The 17,166-nt window shown below is 42.2% G+C and overlaps 1 protein-coding gene across 1 annotated transcript in view; it reads left to right on the top strand.

Annotated features, from left to right (window-relative positions):
- Positions 1 to 17,166, top strand: part of glis2b (GLIS family zinc finger 2b) — a 35,648-nt gene that overhangs the window by 846 nt on the left and 17,636 nt on the right. The gene's annotated exons all lie outside the window — the stretch shown is intronic.

The following is a 17,166-nucleotide window of genomic DNA, read 5'->3' as shown; positions in this document are numbered from 1 at the left end:
AATTCAGGCTTATAACTGAGCCACTGCATTTAACAAACAGGTTGCAGTCTGTTTCATGTTTGAACAGCACTGAAATAAAATAATGTTCCATTAATATAACATTCTTCCATGCTTAATGTGTGAATCCTACCCTAAGTAAGACGTTTTATCAAATATTCCCATAAAAATGTATGTTTAAAAATCGATCCAGCCGCATATCGAATCGATTCGAGAATTGCGCGCTGTAATATCGCGATATATTGCCAAATCGATTTTTTCACCCCTACTAAATGGGTTTGCTCCTTCATTGTGGCAGAAAATCTGTAGTAAAATTAAAACTTTCTCTTTCTCCATTTAACAAAAGGAATGCACTAATACTACTTGTTTCAAGTACAATATTTTTAAGTAGGGCTGGGCGATATGGCCAAAAAATAAAATCTCAATTTTTGCAGTCATTCAGGACGATTAAGATTTTAATCGATTTTAATCTAATAAACCCAACAAACATTTATTTAACGGTTTAATTTATTCAAAAATAATTCCTGTGCAAAATGTGCAGACAACAATAATGTATACTGATTCTAAATTAGTTTTAACATAAATTTAACATTGATAGTTTGTTCTTAAATGCCATAATTAAGTAGTTGGTAGCTATTGTAAACATGTCTTGTAAACATGTCTTGTAAACCACCCATCCAGCATTCTGTCACATGTGCAAACTTACAACTCACAAAAACATCTGAATGGAACAGAACATAAGAACAACAGCTTTTAATAATCCAGAAGACAAAATTCGATTTCACGATTGAGCAAATTTTTAACGATTCAATTTTTAAAATGACGATGTATCCAAATAATTTGATTTACCCTAACCCTAACCCTAACCCAGCGCTACTTTTAAGTAATGACACCAAGTACAGTACTAATACTTTATAATGCCATTATGTCTTGCAGCTGTACTGAAAATGTGTTAAATATTTTTTCAAAACACACATTTCACTCAGATATAACACTTTGAAGCACAATGATTTATAATTATTGTCACGCCTTTCGCGTAATCTATCCTATAACACAAGGCATTTCAGCTATGTGGTGTCTTCTAGTATCTCAACACTAGGGGGCACCATAAAGAAGTGGGCATACAGTAGCTGAAAGACAAATAAGAAATAAGAGAAGAATGTAGAGACAGGGTTATACACATAGGGTGTTTGTACGTTAAGTATAAAATAAAATGAGAACAAAGAAATACAAGACAGTTTCTCAAGAATACTACACATTATTCATGTATAGGCAAAGGTTTAGTGCCTAGATCTGAAGTCATCCATTGGGAACAGACTAACCATTGATAATGTACCAGATTTAGATGCTGGTTAAAAGGGAGGCCCTTATTCCATCCATCCAGTTTCTATAGAGCTTGTCCTCATTACGGTCACGGGTGAGCTGGAGCCTAACCCAGCTGACTTCTGACAAAAGGTGTGGTCGATTGCAGGTGATCAAGCGGGGTGGGATGATTTAAAAAGGGGCTAATTGGGCACATAAGTGAGGCTGACGTAGATAAAGCCACGTTTTCCCCCAATTAAGCAATCCACCTCCCCCCGTCCCCGAGCCTCATTGAGCGCACATCGGGACACGCTTTGGGATGGAACCTCCTCCCCCCTGTTGGTCGCCTCTCGTGAGCCCATTGTGCCAGGCTGAGGATGCCAGCGGAAAGAGCCGGGCACTGCCTAGGCGGACCTAACGAGCCCTGTGTGGCAGAGGGGTCATTAAAAAGCGGTCGGACACAGTGGAGGTGGAGGCACACATGAGGGGCATCATTTGACCTCAAATCATAGTTTTGTTAAAAAATATATACTTCTTCGCAGATCTAAAAAGTCACTTTTTTTGTTTTAGGTTGAAATCAGTCATTCATTGACTAGTTGAGGTCTTGCTGTAATGTCACGTTGGGTCTCTGAAAGCCAATTTCAGCCTACAATAAATAGAGTTCACTTGACTCAAAAAGCTGTTGAAGAGTAAGACAGTACAGTACAGTACAGGTCAGATCGTTTGTTTACAAAGAAAATGAAAAAAAATGAGCTCTTCATGCTTGTTGAATTTGAGTTCCGATAACCGTGCTCCGAACTCTAACCACAGGTGCCTCTAAGCCCGAGCGCCGCAAATGTTTACCCAATCAGCTGATGTGCAGTTCAGCTGCAGGTCAGCCATGATATCCCTTTGAGAGAAAAGACAAGGCCCAGATGTGGAGCCAACGATCTTTCACGCAGAACTCCGAGATTCCACGTCTAAACTTGGCCAGCCAGCTGCAGGGATCCAGCTGTGCAACCCCATTTCTGCTGTTCCTCAGCATCGGCAGTCTGATGGACACGTTTTGTTTTTTTTGTTTTCAATTAAAGGACGATTGAGCTAGACTGCTTTGAAAAATTGCCAGTGAGAAAGAGTTACCAATATCACTGCAAAGCTTATTCAAATATGCACTCCCCTGTTTCTGAAAACATACTTCCTGACATCAAAACTTTCATCTACAGTATGACCTCTTGTGCAAGTCTGGCAATGCATGTTGGAAGAGCAGTTCAAAGTTTCAAGGCAACCCATAATTGATCTTATACCACAACCAAATCGAACACAACGAACGAACAATGAATTGAGGATTTGAGAAGTTTGGCTCGCTGTTCATTACCCAAATACAACGGTACATCAACTTACGAGTATGGTCCACTGATTATTGTCTTGATTTGTTAGCAAAACTTTTTGATTCGGGTGCAAAATGCTGGCAGAGAACTTTATAACAAGCAGCAGATCGCGCTATAAGTCTTCAAAAGCGAAGCCAAATGCTTGCTTCAAGACATTTTTTTTGACATCTCAGTTCAGAGAATTACACTGAAACAATGCTAGTACTAGCTTAACGCTAGCACACAACACAAAGCGCCATAGCGCTACTGGAACAAGCATCAATGTGCGGAAGTTAGAAACCTTTAAGCAACGGATATTTGAACACAAGCGATGCAGCAGCACGGCAATATTACAATCCTCAAAGGCATATACTGTATTCTTTATCCTCTGCAAAAAAACGACTGATATTACTGCAGCGTACTGAGTCACTTAGTTGTGAAAGTCTTCTCCGTGTATTATAAATGGCTTTATTACACTGCCCCCTGGTGGGCAAGTTCCGCACACCATAAGGAGTCACAATATCAATCGGCAATAAACATTTGAGGTCATGATTCACAAACTATTCAACCATTGCTGTATGATTTTATAAAGTACTGTGTGTTGAGTACAAATTTCTTATGATCATACCTTGTGGCATATTCTAAATATCGCTCTGACAAAACTTTATATAACTTAAGCAAATTGGCAAAAAATATGATTAACCTTTAAAAGTCCAATTTTAGCACCAAGAAGCACGTTTCAAACCTCTCTCCACCTTCTCTTATTGAGATCTCGCCGCCATGCCACAAGTGTGTGACATCACACCCCTTGGATACCCCAACAGCTTTATGGTGGAAAAGGTGGGCTCTAATGGCATACTCCTGCGTCAGAGAGCGACCGCGAGCTATGTGTTAGCGGCGTGCTGGCAACCCGCGGAGCGCTCTCTCGCGCTTGGGCCAGGCTAATAAAAGTGAAAACCGCATGTGATGTAACTAACAGAGGCGTTCTCGTTTCATTCTTGCGCTTTGCATCGAGTAAGTCGGCGTTAAAACAACATGGCTTTTATGAAAACGCCCGAAAGGAGTGAGTGCTACCCAAAGTGCGTCAGAGTGTAGAATTAAATATCGCAGCGGGGTTCCATAGCAGCAACAGCGGATTATGTTCGAGCTGAAAGGCAAACTGGCAGCAGGGGAGGCCGGATTACAGCGATCAGTGAGTGAGGCGGACTGCAATGAGAGCATGTGAGAATTCAGTAGCAAATGTCACCAAAAAATGCCCAAACAAAACGAAAATAGCACATTTTGTAAGAAAACCACTATTGTCACTAAGACTAAGTTATGAACATTCACGTTGTGAACGTTTCGGATGTACGAACACTTTCATGTTAGATCATATTTTTTGAATAGTTCCATAAATCCTGTGAGTATTATTGGATGCTGTGTTTGTATGGGTTGTTGCGCCACGTGTATCAGTTGTTTCAAGGTTCATAATGACACCATTAACATCCACAATAGGCCTAAGTCTCAATTTAATTAGACACTGTATAAAAAAAAAAAATGTTTTCCCCAATAGTTTTAATCCTCAAACACTCTTTTAAATATCTAAATGTCTTCATATCAAAAACTAATTACATGGATTAAATGTTTACAAAATACTTTACGTATTGTAGAATCTGTGTATGTGTATTTGCCTTTAAGCGGCGGGGCAGTGTGACATTGGCGAGTCTGCGTGTGAGTGTCTGAGCGTGAGCTGTGGTTCACAGCAGTAAGTGTGTGCTCAGTTGATGTGTTTTACTGTATTCTTTTAATAAGCGGCTAAATTGTGCATCACAGACTGTGGCTCTGCTTTCCCACTAGCAAGAGCATTACAATAAATAAGCATACTGTAAAAAAGAAAAAAGATTTGATGCGGCCGGCAACTCTGTAAAGTAAAAATTAAGTAAAAAATTATATATATATATATATATATATAATACGACAGCAAATGTGACCATTTATTCTTTTGTGGCTATGCAAATTAGCGGACAGCGCCAGGATCCCCTTAATCAATTCCGCCCACTCAACAGAATTCTGAACAATCAACGCATCAACTAATTGATCCTTTCACTCTTTCTCGGCAACTTCCTGATGCCTCTCGATCTGTTACGGTCTCCATCCAAGAACCGGCAAGAGAGGCAGAAGCCAAGGGCCAGATGGAGGCCAATTTGAGATGGCGCCGGAGAGTTGGGTTGTTGCTGCAAAATGCAGTAGCACTTTGCCGTCAACTTGTGAATATCAGTCAGTGTAGGAATGAAGTAATTTTTTTTAAAACTGTGAAGACAGAGAGCGCTAATGGATGCAAAAAAGGACAAATGCAATTACGCATGGGCTTAATTGGTGCCCAAAGTCAGCTCATTGTCGGCAATTAGAATCAATGAATTGATAGCTGAGCTCACTGAGAGTGACTGAACCGTTCAGTGACGTTTATTCAAATACTGGGCAGCACGGTGAGCTACGTGGATAGCAAATCAGCCTCACAGTCCAGTTCTGGATTAGAATTTGGGCTCGCCCGACCACGTCAGAGTCTATTGGAGTGCTACTTGTTATTTCTGGCTTAGGTAGGTGCTGCTATTTTGGTTAGAAATGGCATTTGAAGGGGCTGAGCCGTTACATCGGTAAGATCTCTGAACTGAGATAAATACAATTATGACTTGTTTTTACTTGGTGGTTAACATGTCTGCCTAACAGTTCTAAGGTTCGGGGTCTGAAGCTTTGCTTTTGGCTTCTGGTAGGGAGTTTGCATGTTCTCCCTGTGCTTGTGTGGGTTTGTCACGTGACCAAATGTCGCTGACCTGTCAGGCAGCGTGCGAGGTTCTGCTACTAGTTTTCATGAGTTGCCAGTTGTCAGCCACTAGTTTTGCTGCAATTGGAAATTTGATATATACAATATTTATATTGCATTTTACAATAATACTGAACTAGATTTACGATCTTATAATTTGTTCAAAAGCATGGAGTCTCTCTTGTTGCCAAAATACCCAATAAAAACGACACGTTTGTTTAAAAACAACAACAAATCGCCTTCAAATTAGAGTAAAACTGGACCCCTTCTCCAATCATCTGACAATTTTCGGCTAAACATCTCCATTAACACACTTGTACCTGCTGTTGAAGCGAAAGGTTCTCCGAGTAGACGCGTCAAAATTACCATGACGTTCCAAATGGTGTCAGTTGCCCTAAAACAACTTAAATAACAAATGGAACATTATTGGGTGAGAAGGGCAGTACTATAGGTCATGTACTTTTAGAAACAATTGTTTGTGTGTGTGTGATTTTACATGTTATGGATGATTTTACATATGTTTGAAGTAGTCATTCTATGTTTATTTATTTATTTTAGAAAAATTCCACAAAGATGCTGGCCATTGAGTGACTCTCTTGAATGCATTTTTTTTGCACGATTGCCCAGTTCATTCACTTGACAACATCACTCGGTGTGCCTTAGAGGCGTATTTTTTGCAAACATCCAAATACATGTACATAATCTCAAGGATATTCCACTAGTAGTGTCTTATAGGATAGTGCGAATCCAAGGTTCAAACTTCTGACTGTAACATCACAACAGCTTTCCCCCATTTGAAGAAAACAGCCGGGCTACACATGCATTAAATTAGCGCAGACACGTCTCCAGAACACGAAAAGCCAACTCTCTCCCTTTCTCTCTCTCTCTGAATGCATATGATCAAGTCTTATATAATGAAAATGTCATGTCGTCTATGAGGCTAGGGGAGACTCATGGAAAGTGTGAGGGAGGGACGGGACGGTGATGGTGGTGGGGGGCAGAGTTAAAAGTAAGGCGGGGATGGCGGGAGAGTGCTGGTAGGGGGGTGGATGTCATCTGGAGGAGTTAACAGGACTGGATTTGCCCAGACAGCGAGCCAGGCCCAAGCTCAGACTTGAGAGCTTTTTTTTGTGCCCTATGCAAATTCTCCCTCTTCTGTTAAAATATACAAAACCAAAACAACAGGATCAATCCCTCTTTTCTCGGTTGTGTTGTTCCGATACCGATACTGGTATCGGCAGAAGCCCCGATACTGCATTAAAACAGTGCTAACGGTGAGTACTAACAAGTAACACGCCGATACCATTAATTCTGACGCTAATATAGGACTTTGGATGCAGCATCTTGTGTCTTGCTCATGCACGACATGCACTGATGTGTGACGTGTTCACTGCATGCCGAGCTAAGATATCCTATTGGCCCTTGAATGCTCTGAACCAATGGCAGGACAGCTTTTTCATGTTGAGAAAAAAACAACTTAAGAATCGGTATGGTATCGACAGATACTGCAAAGCTGGGTATCGGAATCGGTATGGGGGGCCAAAAAACGGTATCGGCACAACACTACTTCTGGGCATGCACACGTACGTCCAGCGTGGAGGGTACAACTGAGAAGGCAGGGTGTCGGCCATGTCAGTAAATAATACAAACCAGCTGTGTGTCTCCACTGGACTCTGTTACAGTACAGGCCCCTTCCTCCATCATCATCATCATCATCATCTGTATGGTGCATTTAGGGTGGAAAGCAACCCAGGACTTTCCACCGCCTCTTTCTGCTTCACATTGCTTTCTTTAATTGTGTCCTGCCCTTGACATGCTCTGCATCTTGTCGGCATTCTCACGATAGCAACACAGTGCAGAAAGAGCGTGAAAACAATTCCGAAGAGGTAGGGTGGGGTCGTTAGAGCACAGTTGTTTATTTTGGAAATGTGTGCTTTCAGACCCCTCAAACATCACTGGTGGAGAGCCTCTAAGGAGGGGCACCTGCATACCGACAATCGGTAAAAGATTGGACATTTATCTGAACAAAATCAGCTTTTTTTAAGATGTCTTATAAGATTATCCTCAGTGATAATTTTGTGGCGTGTTGACAATGATTTTTCCAAACTTCTTTTTAAAAGTAGCAAAGGTTCAGTTGATGGATACCTCAAACAATTATTCTGAATGCTTATCTCGTGATGTGTTAAGAGTGTTTTGTTTTCCTCATTACCTAAATCATCAAAGGTCTGATTATCAAATGTCTTCGCAAAGATTATCCTGAGTGATTACCTTGTGGTGTGGGCTGTGTTAAGAGTGACTTTCCACATTTCCAATCAAAATGGGCAAAAGTTTAATTATCGGATGGCGCCAAAAGATGATCCTGAACGATTATGCTGTGGTACGTTGTGTGTTAGGAGCCTCTCTGTTTGGTCAGGGCTGATAATCACTAATGGTAAACCTGCTCAGTATTTACGATAGCAAATCTTTGTGTGAGGTCAAGCCAAGCTACGGATGATGTGATCATGATGTGAAGCCAATTAGGAAGCGACTTTCACGCTCTCACTGTTGTTGATGCAAATAGAGGAGTAACTGGTTGTGTTGAGTGTTTGTAAAACATTTTGATCAAGTCATCGGTCCGTTGAGCCGAAAGGCAAAGCTCTCGATTTACCGGTCGATCTACGTTCCTGCCCTCACCTATGGTCACCAGCTGTGGGTCGTGACCGAAAGAACAAGATCCCGGATACAAGCGGCCGAAATGAGTTTCCTCCGCTGGGTAGCCGGGCTCTCCCTTAGAGATAGGGTGAGAAGCTCGGTCATCCGGGAGGGACTCAGCGTCGAGCCGCTACTCCTCCGTGTTGATATGAACCAGTTGAGGTGGCTCGGCATCTGGTTCGGATGCCTTCTGGATGCCTCCCTGGTGAGGTGTTGTCCCACCGGTGGGAGGCCCCGGGAACGACCCAGGACACGCTGGAGAGACTACGTCTCTCGGCTGGCCTTGGAACGCCTTGGGATTCCGTCGGAGGAGCTGGCTGAAGTGGCTGGGGAGAGGGAAGTCTGGGCTTCCCTGCTAAAGTTGCTGCCCCCGCGACCCGACCCCCGATAAACGGTAGATGATGGATGGATGGATGGATTTACCACAATACCATAGACAAGAAGTGTTTCCAGACAAGCCTATCTTCTTCTGTTTATTGTTCAACTATTTATTTGTATTTTAGCTGCCTCAGCCAACATCTGGTTTGGTGGAGGAGATTCCTGATTGTTGATGGAGATATGGTCACATGTGCGCTGTAGGAACACACTTTGCCATATTTTGCCTTGTCATGTTTGGGGTCGTTCACATTTAATGTGAAAAATCAACACACATGCTTTCAAGTGTTGCTTCTTTCTATGTGTCTACCACACAAGGTGGCTAATAAAAGTATATCCCCGAAGAGGGCCCTTTAGCCCGCCCGCCCGCCCGCTTAGGGGACTTGGGAATGGTCTGCGCCAGGGAGGAAACAGCAAGTCTGTGAGGTGATTAGTGGTTACAGTTTAACTGAAGAAAATGCCCGATCAGAAAGCATGCAGGAGGGAAAAAAAAACCTGAAAAAGAAATACAAGTGAACTCTTTCCGTTCAGCGTGAGGTCGTGTCTCTCTTGATGGACGTGTGTACAAGAGCAGATGCTACGTGGCTCCGTGACATCACTCACGCTGCTGCACACAGAGAAATGATTAGAATGTTTCCCGAGGGGGGGTGAGATGCAACGGCGTGGACAGCAATGATGAGAGCTGAGAAAGTCATTCACTTTCAGTCATTTTCATTGAAGCAATCCCCTTCGCTCCAGGACGTTTTACTGGATTTTGAGTGATTTTGCAAGGCCCACAGAATATTGTGTTCTATTGCTATAAAAACATGGAACCTACCAAAAGAAAGATTAGAGTCTCTTCTTTCGTCAGGAAAAAAAAGTATATTTCTATCCGTTTACGTTTTGCAGCAATTAGCATTAGGATATAGCTAAGTTTCATCATTATTCACAAATCTGTTAAAAGCAATGGGGGAAAGAGCTTTTTGCAACATGGCCTTGGTTAATCTCTTATACTCTGCTGCCACCTGCTGGCCGTTTTTTGTAATAACTACCATTGTTTCAAGCATTCATTTCAGTTTAGAGGCTGAACCAAAGCCTTCTGTATGCTCTAGCATTAAAAACAAAAAACAAAAAATGTATAAATACGTCTTTGGGAGCATGGTAATATTTAAAATAGAACATATTTATACGTTTTTGGGGATCAAATGAGGTAATAGTGGTGGAAGGTGGAGCCTATGGGTACGGGGAAGTTTTCCATTTTCCCCCAGGTGCAAGGAGGATAAAGCCGTACAGTGAACCTCCACATTGCCACCCTTTTTTTAAATTATTATTTTTTTACCTATCCTTCACTCTTTACAAAAAATAAAAAATAATAATCATGATTTTGTCCTCGGGCAAAATCAATAACAGCCTTCCTGTGCGGCTTTTGCATGTTCTCCCTTTGTTTGTGTGGGTTTTCTCTGGCTTACCCCCAGAATGCCAAAAAGAAAAGAAAGTTAGGCTCATTGAATGTACTGTAATTGTGAAAGATTGTTTTTCTATATGAGCCCTACGATTGGCTGGCGACCAGTCAAAGCCGGAGTGTACCGCGCCTGTAACCCAAAGGGAGCTGGGATAGGTTCCAGCTCATCCGCGACCCTAGTGAGGACAAGCACTATAGGAAATGGATGGATTGAAAAACTGGGAGGTGTCTACGGTCATTACTTGAGGAAACGGTATTGTGAAAACCCCTGCCCAGCTGCCATTTGCTATTCACAAATTGACTTATCCACATTTTTGTCTGTGGCATCAATCACTAACTGTTAGCTGAACTAAAAACTATCTAACAATTTTTGGAACAGCATAAGATGCCACAAGATGCCAGAGTACAGTAAATAAGAAATTATGTTGAAGTGATATTCCTCAACCCAGGGGCAATCTTTGTCTTTTGGGGAGCAGCAAGGATTAGCCTGTGTTGGTAGAGGAAGTTACAAAGTCTTACATACACACTTCCAATGTGTTTAGTCTGAAATCAATACATCTGACGAGGGTTTTTCATCTTTTCAATAAAAGACAATTCAAAATCTATTTTGATACATGTGGTGCGATAGGATTCGATTTGAATGTCGAATGATTCGATTTGGTTTGATTCAGTGGGATTATGATTTGATTTGATATGGCGGGGCTTAGTTTGAGAGGGAACGATGCAATGGGTTTCTTGTCATACAATAAGCATGAACTTGTCAGTGCTGTAAATTAGGGGTGTGCCAAAAAATTGATTCTCATAAGAATCGCAATTCTCTTTTAGTACGATTCAGAATCGATTTTATTTAAATTATTTTATACTGTCTTGCCTGTGTCTGTGTGTGCCTTTATTTGGAGCGCTGTTCATGTTGTACCCAATTTGGCCATTTAGGGGCAGTGTGGTTCCACGCGGTCTAATACACTGTTAAGTTGTAGCCACATTAGAGAGTAGAAGGAAAAAATCACGATCAATTTATTCCAATAAAAGTTGTTTTTTTGCTGTGTGGAGCAGTTCTTTTGAGTCTTAAAAGTGCCGCGAGTAGCGAGTAGCGCGCTAATTAGCAATAGCAAGTCAGACTGGAGTAGATCATTACAATTCCTTGAACATCTATAGATTGAAGCTAAAATCATTGTTAATCAAATCATTGTCAATCAAAAATCGTTCTCAGCCGAAAATCGATTCTGAATCGAATCGCAGACCCCCCAAAAATCGGAATCGAATCGAATCGTGAGACGTTCAAAGATTCCCACCCCTACTGTAAATGTGGCATTTTCTTAAAAAAATACCTCCCCAGTAAAACATGATTTGATACATATCTCAATATCTTTATCCAATGCACTTGCAACTTTGCAGTAAAACAATTTCTGATTCAAATTACACAAATCACACCCCTATTATTTATTTTTAAAGGCAATTTTGATGAGTTTAACAAAAATTCATATTTTGGGCAAACAGATTTTTGTATATTTAAGGTTTAAATACACTGTATTTAGACACGATAATTTCTCACTATTTGTGGCAGGGTTCCGTCCCTATTTACTGTATAGAACTAATCCAATAATTAATCAACACATTTGCCTGTAGCTAAATACTACACCTCACCTCTTTTTACTAATTCTACCCCCACCCTCCATGTACTGGTACCCAGGTGTCACCCAGCCAGGGTGTGGCGCCCATGCAGGAGGAAGTTACAACACCGAACTCAGCAACACAGAGTGGCAATAAAGACAGGCCACACCCACTGCCTCCCGGAGGCTGTGTTGCATAAATCTGCGTTTGGGATCGTATTACCTCAGCGTTTGGAACAAGGGGAGGGCAGAAAGCAGCTCCTGCTGAGTTGCGAGCAGACGAAAGGAGGCAGGAAATGACAGCGAGACAGGAGCACCCCTCCCTCCCAGTGCTGCTTGGAGCGCCGCTACCTCGATGCTTGGAAATGATTGCGAACACGAGATGAGGCCAGCGCGCTGTCCACTGTCCACAGAATATGGCTGGGCATGTGACAGACGTGTAATAGCACCGCAGTCAGTCAGCGGTGAAACACAACCGCAGTATTGCTGCTTCTTATCCCTCACTTTCCATACTCCAGTCACCGCTATTAATCTGCCCTCAGTTTGAGAGGGCAAAAAAGACAGATTTCTGGATTGATTCCCAATCCAAGTGGTGTTGATGGAACATCCCATTGGTGGAGTTTGGGCTTGAAGCTGTTTATTGTAGACACCTCTGTCTCTCGTTCTAGGCGCAACTCTTTCCATGCTTAAATCCTAACATACGGCTGTTAGTTTGTGCGCTTTTGTGTGTGTGTGGAAAGAATTTTAAAGGTTGAGGCAGGTGCCCGTGCTTTGCATTCCTGACCTGACCTTATGCTCATTTACGCCGTCTTCAGGGGGGTCGGGGAGTTTGTCTCTAATGATAACGCCGGTGGAGCTTGTTTGTGTGTCTCCATGCATGACATTCACCTCAGAAGGGTTTCATTTTACCCGCCCGCTTTAAGAAGTGCATTTTGTTAGATGTTATCGCTAATTGCATTGGCCTCAATGAACGATGCAAAATGGACAAAGGGTATTACCCAAGAGAACATTTTGAAGGAAAATAAGGAGTTTGGATCCCATTTGTGGGAATGTTCTAATTCAGCCCCAATGTTTTTTTGTTTTTTTTTGATGGGATCATTCAAGTATGACTTGATGGCCTGTACTTGAGTCATGCTGGAATAGAAAAGGGTCTCCCCTAAACTATCCCTATTTTCCAAAATGTCTTTAACGACCCTGTCAAGTGAATTTAGAGATTTTTTTTCTAAACGCTTTCTACATATTTAAAAATAACTGCTGAAAACACACGCATAGATTGAGAACTATGAGAATTAACTCAATTGTGGAGCTTCCCTGTTTGATTTAAAAAGCTTTAGCTTCTTTCTGCCCCTCCTCGAAAAGAACACTTTGTATGAGTTTCTTTGTTTACTTTTATTGTGTTTATTCGAGTGAAAGAAATATAAAATCAAATCGAATTTACATACAAGAGTTGTGTACATTAGTGAAGATTGAGAATACGTCATTTGTCAATCATCAATAGTCAATTGACAATTATTGCAAAACGAAACAAACTGTTATCGTCAATCCATCAATCTGTCAACGTTATTTTAACCGGGCTTCAGTCAGCGCTAAATTACAGCCGCTATTTTAGGGCTGACAGTAAATTTCATGGGCACAGTCCGTCAGTCATCAGTCCGTTTCACTGGAGCGCCTCATCTACACGAGCACTCAAATCGAAGAGTGAGCATAAGGAGGAATGCAGCTTCAATGATAGCTCAAGTTTGATTTGTAAAGCTTCAACACTCACTTTAATCTGCTTGACATGTTACTATTCCACTAATATCGCCGCATATACAAGTAGTATGTGCACATGGTTGTAACTGCCGCTGCGCAAGGCCAACAGACTCTATACTTCCTTTGTAGGACCCTTAGCTGTTCAATAACCTGCCTGAATTAAAATGACGCACTGAAGGACCCTTAGCTGTTTAACATCAAGCCTGATGTGAAATAAACAGAGTAGTACACAAATGCTTGTATAAATGTAGCAAAAGGAATTTACAACAGAAGGAAATTATCATTGCGGCCTGTCGTCACCTGAGCTCTACAACATGGCCAGTTATCAGAAGGCTTAGAGAACGGTGTGAAAGTAAGCTAGCATACCTGGTAAGTGTATATTGACTTGTTTACTAAAAGAGAAAAAGAGTGGTTTACCTGCAGTCTCAGGAAAGAAGTGGATGTACTCTAACTCTTTGACTGCCAGACGTTTTCAAAAACGGGTTGTCGCCAGTGCCAGCCGATTTAAGCATTTTGAGTGATCTTTCAAGGTCCACAGAAAATGTTGTGTTTGGACTATGGAAACACACATACTACCAAATGAAAGATTGGACTCTCAGCTTTCATCAGAAAAAAAAGTTTGTTTCTACCTTATTCCGTTCTTCAGTAATCAACAATAGAAAATGGTTACTTTCACCGAAATTCTCTCTTTTGAAACAAAAAACGGAGAAAAAGAGCTTTTTGTGAAACGATGTTATTTCATGCACTCTAGTGAATTGTACACTTCTTTTTGTCCATGAATGATGCCACAAACACCTAAATAGTGCTTTACTTCTGTAAAACGCTTTCACCAACAATGAAAAAGTGTTTTTTGATTGCAAAATACGTTTATTTCCATTCAACAGTGTAACAATTTGACAAAACAATTTCGCAAACTATTTACAAATGTGTGCAACTGTGGTACTATTTACAATTATGTGGATGTTTCAAATACAGTTTTTCCTTTTGTAACGCTCTCCTGCGTGCAAGGAGACGCCAGGACTCGCACAACAGTTTACTTTCACTTTCACATTGGTCCGTTTTGCGTGCAAACGTTACACTTTCTTGACGGCCTTTTTTTCCGGGGAATAAAAAGCAAGTAGCAGACTGTACACACTTCCTCCGATGAATATGCATTGGACTCGGGGCACTCTCCGTCGTCCGATCGAACGTCCGCCTGTGTGTGCTCGGTTGCGCTCCGCGTTACGACACCGTCATAGCCGCCGCGTCAGCGGTTCCAATTTCGCCGTCAAGCTCGGATTCACCTTCATCATCATCGTCATCAATGTACTCTTTTAGCGTTGGTCGATGCCTTTTGTCTTGTAAGTGTAGAGCTGCTTGCAAACGCTCGCCATTGCCCGTTCCCTCCTCCATCTAGCTCCATCTAACGTCTTCTACTGCCGCGTCAATGCTTTCCAACCACGGAGTCACCATCATCTTCATTATCGATGATGATGATCGTCATCAACAATGTGCTTTTTTAGCGATGCTTTTGGTCTTTGAAAAAAACGGCTCTGGCGTTAGCTCCTCGCGACCGGCCTCCATTTTTCCTTTGTTTTCCATTCTGATCTCCTGCTCAACGCTCTAGCTCCGCCTCTACTGACGCCCACCCGATCTTGTCAAAAGAGAGTCATCGCTGCCCTCTAGGGGCCAAAAATAGTCATTAGGCTCAAAAAACCTGCTTAAAACTTTCAGGAGAGCTCCGCAAGCCTTCCCAGCACCCGTTTCAAAAAAAAAAAAAAAAAAAATGGGAGGACATCTTTTAACGTCTTTGGCGCTCCTCCGTAGGTTTTTGCAGAACGTCATTTAACGTCTTTGGCAGTAAAAGAGCTAAAGTACATCAGTGAAAAAGACGTCCGTCAGTGCTCCGTCATTCATCGTTCGTGAGCGAAATGGGCATTGGGTCATTGACCGATCCTTCAGTGCTGACCTGGTCACTGATGATGACATTGACGGAGAACACCCGATTCTAGCAATGCGTAGTCCGTCAATTTTTTGAAGTTTCCTGTCAGCCATTAATTGTCAACAAATTGGCCGTCCTTCATTGACGAATTGACAGACCTTCCGTCAATATTGACAGAATGCACACCTCTGGTATCAAGTAGGTTGCTGTTAAAAGAAGACGTCAGCTATGGGAGGTTGATTTTCATCCACACTTTGGCACAACTTCTTCAGGGCAGCGACATTTTGCATAATATGAAACCAACTGGCCTTTAAGACATCAAGACAGAGATGTTTACATTTGACAGGTAAATAACATTGGAAAACAAGCAACGGAATGTTGATTTCCCCCACTGCTCAGCAAGAAAATGTACTGCAATTTCCATCCCAACTCAAAACATAAATCTATGCAATTTAAACACTAAATTATACCATCATCTTGTAGTTGCATGAGTTACAAAAATGCTCTAGAAACCGCAAATTGGTCTGTTTTAGTCTTAATACAGTCAATTGCTTTGCTTGTAAAAGCCTGCAAAATCAAAAAATGTGAGAACAGGCTCTGCAGGAGCAGCCAAAAAGGCTCACTTCCGAAACGCAGACCTCATCCAGCAACCCCAATAAACCAGATGCAGCTGGCTAGCAAGGAGGTGGGGGTGTTGATTTTGCACAGTCTTTAGGAAAATTTGCAATAGAGATACACAAACAAACAACAACAAAAAAAGACCCTGCATGCAAACAAAACATGTTTACCTAAATTCGTCATAAAAAGTGAGCTGTTAACTTTTATCGCCCTTTCCTGCCATCCGAGCGGCTCCCGACAGTTTTACGTGCTTTTGGCCTCGCTTCTATCGCTCGCCGCCTCCTCCTTGTTGCTTCCCTAGCGAGAGCGCTGCGGCGACGCCTCTGCTTGGCTCGCCGCGCCACTTCCGGGCGCTGCGATTGCACGCGGGAGTCGGAGGATTGCATCACTGCCTGTGGAGAGGCCACAGGAATGGACAGAGGGGGGGAATGGGGTTGAGAAAGGTGCATTGAAGGCCAGTGTATATTGTATGTACTGTAATATGGAGTTTGGTGGAGTTTTCCATTTTTTAAGCTGCTAGCAACATTTGGTAGAATTTGTCTTAACGTGCTGTACTAGTCATAATTCTACTAAACTTTTGTATGAAAAACACTCATTGCTGGACAATGCGTGACATTCATAACTTCCTATGACGGAACCGTCCTAAATGGGAGACCCCGTGTATGTGTTTGGTCACACGTTTAACATTATTAGTTATCTGCATATGGGAAGTTGCATCACCAGATGGCCCCAGACACAGACACAGCAATGTCCTCATTCTCTGTGAGGGCCCAGGCTGATAAAACCCGGCCGGCTCAATTCCATTATGTGTCTGATAAGACAACCATGTGGACATTTTCAAGGCTGTGAACATCTTTACAGTAGTCTCATTTCCTACCAAGCACTACACTTTGATCGGTTTAGTTTTTTGGGCTTTTACTGTCAAATCGAGGCATATCCTGTGCAAATGAAGACCATTCCTAGTCCTAGTCTCAAGGCAGGCAATGGCTATGGACAGTTAGTGGCGGGCTTTGGACACGGGAGAGTGTGGACGATCAGCCGTTGACTCGGAGAAGTGGCCAAATGAAGGAGACTGAGCTCTCCATTCAATATGAATGAGTGCTGGTGGCGAACATTGCATGTCACTCACTATTTCATCCATAGTACATATGAAATTGTAAATATGGTTAAGTGTTGCTAATGATTACGTGTACAGTACTGTATATACGGCACTTTTGTCACCTGAAAGGAGGCGGGGACAGAGAAAACCTCGAGGTTCATTGTGAAAAACCTGCGATCGACCAGATTAGGTTCATGGAATGTGTTACTACGGT

Source organism: Vanacampus margaritifer, chromosome 2 (assembly GCF_051991255.1).
Source record: "Vanacampus margaritifer isolate UIUO_Vmar chromosome 2, RoL_Vmar_1.0, whole genome shotgun sequence".
NCBI lineage: Eukaryota > Metazoa > Chordata > Actinopteri > Syngnathiformes > Syngnathidae > Vanacampus > Vanacampus margaritifer.
The sequence above is the reverse complement of the archived record's forward strand: the minus strand, read 5'-3'. Positions and strand labels throughout refer to the sequence as shown.